This window comes from Cyanistes caeruleus, chromosome 3 (genome assembly GCF_971803275.1).
Source record: "Cyanistes caeruleus chromosome 3, bCyaCae1.hap1.1, whole genome shotgun sequence".
Classification (NCBI taxonomy): domain Eukaryota; kingdom Metazoa; phylum Chordata; class Aves; order Passeriformes; family Paridae; genus Cyanistes; species Cyanistes caeruleus.
Window position 1 is genome coordinate 18,693,828 of NC_141703.1, and position 4,879 is coordinate 18,698,706.

Here is a 4,879-nt window from a genome sequence, read left to right on the forward strand (position 1 = left end):
GCAGCGGGAGGGGCCGGGGCGGGCCGGGCCGGGCCACCGCGGGACACCGCGGGACACCGCGGGACACCGCGGGACACCGGTGTGGCTTCCACTGCGGGACACTGGTGTGGCCACCGCGGGACACTGGTGTGGCCTCCACCGCGGGACTCTGGTGTGGCCTCCACCGCGGGACACTGGTGTGGGCACCGCGGGACACTGGTGTGGGCACCGCGGGACGCTGGTGTGGGCACCGCGGGACACTGGTGTGGCCTCCACCGCGGGACACTGGTGTGGCCTCCACCGCGGGACACTGGTGTGGCTCCCACCGCGGGACGCTGGTGTGGGCACCGCGGGACTCTGGTGTGGCTGCCACCGCCTCCAGCTCCCGCCGCTGCTCGCCGTGGCCGGCCCGGAGCTCGGCGCCCCCCGTCCTGCCCTGCAGCGGCGAGCGGCAGCCGCGCTCCGCAGGCCGGCTCGGCTCGCAGCCGGAGGGAGGCTCGGACGGCGGAGGATCCTCACGGTGGCTCGGCTGCCCATGGAATATGTGGTTCAGGTGACACCGGCACCTAAAAAAAGCAAGTGCCGAATACAGCTGTAGCTAGGTATATGCGGAGTTAGGTAGGTTTCTAACTACTTTAACTGTCCTTAAGTAAGCCGCGACCTATTCTATATAAACACTGCGCATTTTCCATTTACCGTGGCTTTGTGCATTGTTGCTTAGAAATAGGCTCAATGAGAAAAGTGCTATCTGACAAAGACAAAAACGTCGTAGCTTTCAGGCAGAGCTGTTTTTAACTCGTATGGGTACAAATAAATAGATTGTATTGGATAAAAGACTTCTGAACCACCTCGGTTTTCCTGCCTTAAGTGTTTTCTTCAAAGAGCAGGGTCTTGAAAACATGGTTATTTATGTTCTGTCCGTAGGATAATTAATGACTAAATAAACTCCATTGTTGCATAGTAAATATTTCAACTGAACCTGAATTCCAGTAAGGAACTTCCTCAACAAAAAAGCAAAAACAAAAGCCCACAAACCAAATTGAATATCTTAGTCGACAACTGGAAAATAAGTGTTGTGGGTTGGGGAGCTGGAGGTTAATAAGTTGGGTTGCTATCATCCCCGTTCTTCAGTGGTCCAGATTCTTGCACAAATTATAGACACTTCTTGCTAAGTATCTCATCATTGTAGAGGGAATATAAATAAGGGGTCCATCTTACGGAAAAGAATGAAAAAAATAAATATTTTGACATATCACAGCCTAATTCTAGAATCTATTCCAGTATTTGATACATTGCCAATACCTCAGCATACAAAGACTGTTTTTTGGCCCACTCACCCACTTGCCCTCTTTGTATTTTCTTTTTACACAATGGAAAAGAAATTAGTTTAACTGTCAGCACCACAGGCTCATAAAGCATCTCAAAGTGAAACTTGTGATTCTTCCAGTTCATACATCTTCTTCAAAGACCAATTTTGTCTACATTTTGGCTACATTTTATTCTGGGTTTCTTGCAATTCCAAATTTTGCCCACTGTCCTGATTTTGTTGTGATTTTTAGAACTGTTTAGTCTAAAATCCTTGGACTCTGTGAGAAGACATCACAGCTGCCATTAAGGCTGCAGGTTTCAAATCTGTGAACATTTGCCAATGTGATCTCAAGTTTATCAGAACTAAAAGCACTGCTAGACAGAAAAGGGCAATTTTACTTTAAAAGAACATAATAAAGGAATACTGTACTTCACTGTCCACTCAGTAACACCAGAAGTTTTAATATGGTCTGCAGGACCAGAAAAAAGACAAAAAACCAACTTGGACTGCCCACAGATTTTTAATATATATTTTCCAGTACTGAACCTTACAGTGAAATTGGTGATTGTCTTGATTCACTCTTTTTTTCTCTAATCTTTTTCTCAAGAGTTAAAACTCTTGTCACCATAATTGTTATATATTCCTTTATTTACTGGCTTAGCAGGATACCCAGATATTTCTTTTCAGCCCATTAAGACTTTTATGCCCAACAGCTAATTAGTGTTTATCGAGTAGCTACAAATTAGAAACTGCAGTCATTAAAACTAGTCATGGAGGCTATCATGCAAAAGAAATAATGGTGATTGACATGCCAAGTGTGATTGCCTTTCCCTTGGTTGTCATAGCCTAAAATAGCAGACCAGAATTCAAAAATTAGTGCCATCCTCACTTGAAGCTTTGTACTTTTCTTAAGAAAAAAAACAACAAACACTCATTCTATAAATGAGAAAAATAAGGGAGGAACCTGCCAAACAACAAAAACTAAAACTCTCAGCTGGAAATTGCTTTCTTCCGTCTATCATCTCATTGCAATCAAAAGCAATCTTGCCTGATGTATAGGCTGTAATAATCAACAAAGGACAAGAAAATGCTCTTTTCTGGTACCTAGCTGTCACCAAGTATTGGTCAGTTTAACTAGGACAAAGATTGAAACAGCTACTAGTCACCTGGACCTAAGAAAACATATGTGAATCAGCTCCTGCAACAGGAAGCACTTCCAGCAAAGGTGTGAGAGACAAGGAAAAATAAGAGACTTCTAAATATCAGAAGCAGAAGTCAGAAAGACTCTGATTTACATAAAACTGAAAAAAATTTGCCCATCTTGATTTCTTTGCACTGCAGTTTTGCAAATCTTAGCATACAGCTTGTTTTATGATTTTCCTTACAGTTCTCATACTAAAAATTGTTACATCCTGAAAAAAGTCAAAGTAACTCAGGGCTTTAGTAGTTTTTGTATCACAATGCCTTCTGACTGTTTGGTGAGGGTTTTTTGTTTGTTTAGTTTTTTCCCTTCCAATTACAAAATACTTTTATGGGAAAATATCTGTCGGGGAAAAAAGCTCCAGATTTAAAAGAACTGACAAAATCCCTGTTGGATCTCTGGAAATACAATCTGAATTTCAAGCTACTTAATTCCTTCCTTTTACCATCATAATTTACAAGAATCCATTGACCAATTTCTGCCCTCAGTTACATCATTTAGTTATCACATGCAAACCATGTATCACAAGTAAACCATAGCTCTGGTCTTGTAACAGTTGGTCATAAAAAATCTGAGATTTAAAATAAACAGTTGCTGGCTATTTTTGTTGTGTGTATTTTTAACTGTTAGTGTACCTTTTTGTCATGACTTCAAGATTTTCTCAGAATCTCCATTACAAACCAAAAAAACCAGCTAATATTTGCTTCTAATCACTGGTCTTCACAGGCTTTGGCTTGAAGGATAAACAGTAAATATTAGAGGCCTTGATATGGAATAGCAGCAGCTGACAACATTACAGTCACATCTGTCCAAACCTATTATCTCTGCATTTTGAGACCTGTGATTCTATTGTTTTCAAATGCTGATCTGGTTCTTCTAAAGCTTGTTCTATCCTGCAAGTATAAAAACATAAAAAGTTGTTAAATGAATAATCCTATTGAGAAGGCATAAAGTTTTGTCATACAACCCTTAGAGTTGTCCCTATCACTCCGTAACTTAGCCTTTTTTTCATGATCTTGGGCACCCACAGCTTCCAAATTACCCTCAATGTTCCCAACTTCCACATAGCTCCAGTAATCTTCCTCCCAGCTTCCAAATCCCCAGTGCTTCCTGGCTTTGCTCTATGGCTTCCCATGATCATTTCTAAGGTTACCTCTGGATATTTTCTGAATACTGAATATTTCAGTTGCTGCTTCTATTTCAGATCCACAGCTCTGTGATGTCCTATTCAGCTGCTATTGAAATCTCTTTGATCACTTAGCTCCACTTTTCTTTGTCAGCATACGACTCATACTGCCTCACCAACTTTATTCTGTAAAACAGCTCATTGCCCTTCTTACATTTATTCTGAAGGAAGATGCTAAGCCAAACTCTTTTCATAAATTTCTCCTAATGTGCATCATAATGCACCTTTCTTGACTCTAATCATCATCTAACAAGTGCATCTTGTACAAAGGAGTGCATCATGTTCAATGGAGAAAAAAAAAGAATTTTCAAAGAGCAGGTTACATAAATTTAACTGTTCACTGCATGCTTTGCTATGTGGACATTTTCACATCAATAGTCTAGACTGTTCTTAGCCCCCTACCTACCTACACAGGGATGTTTTCTGCTTCTCTAACAGATTTTCTCTTAAACTGCCTTTACTTGGGCAACAGATAATTGTTATTTGATGTTGAGAAACCCAGAAAACCCATCCTTATTTTCCAGTCTGATCTCTGGTGGATGTGTTTCAACTGCAGTAAGCATTCATTTGTTATTCTTTTAGGTAGGACAAGTTACAAAACTTAGGTATGTCACCTCATAATGCTGCAGTTTTCCCAGACAGCTTACAAAGTATCTTTCAGGTTTCTTGTATCTAAAAAGGTACTTCTAAAATATGTAGTTTGTCCTGAGCATAACTTCTTTGCCACATAACCATAACCAAAATGGTCAACTGAAAATATTTTTGTATGTTGTGCGTGTTGTTATTGTATTGTCCTAGCAGATTTGACCAGGATCCTTCCATTAAGGTTTCCTGGTGAATCATGAAACATTGTAATTTTTTCACAGATTTAGTTCCTACTACTAGATAATTTCTCAATTTTTTCTATTAAAACAATCATATGCTGGGTGTTTTTCCCAAGAGTTTATTTTCAGTTTCTGAAATACCTCTTTCTTAGATCCCTTTTCATTGGTTTGGTTTTTTTTTTCCCCCCTTTTCTTCCATGATTTCACCTGCTTGAACTACAAAGTAGCTCATAATCTTCATCCTTGAATGATGCATCTCTAACCTAGTACCAAGGCTTTTACCTCTGTTTGCCCCAGTTAGTCAAGCACCAGTCTTCAACATTTTTGTTACTATGTGCCTGAGTAAATAAAGGCAAGACAGCAGACTGATCTTGGAATTA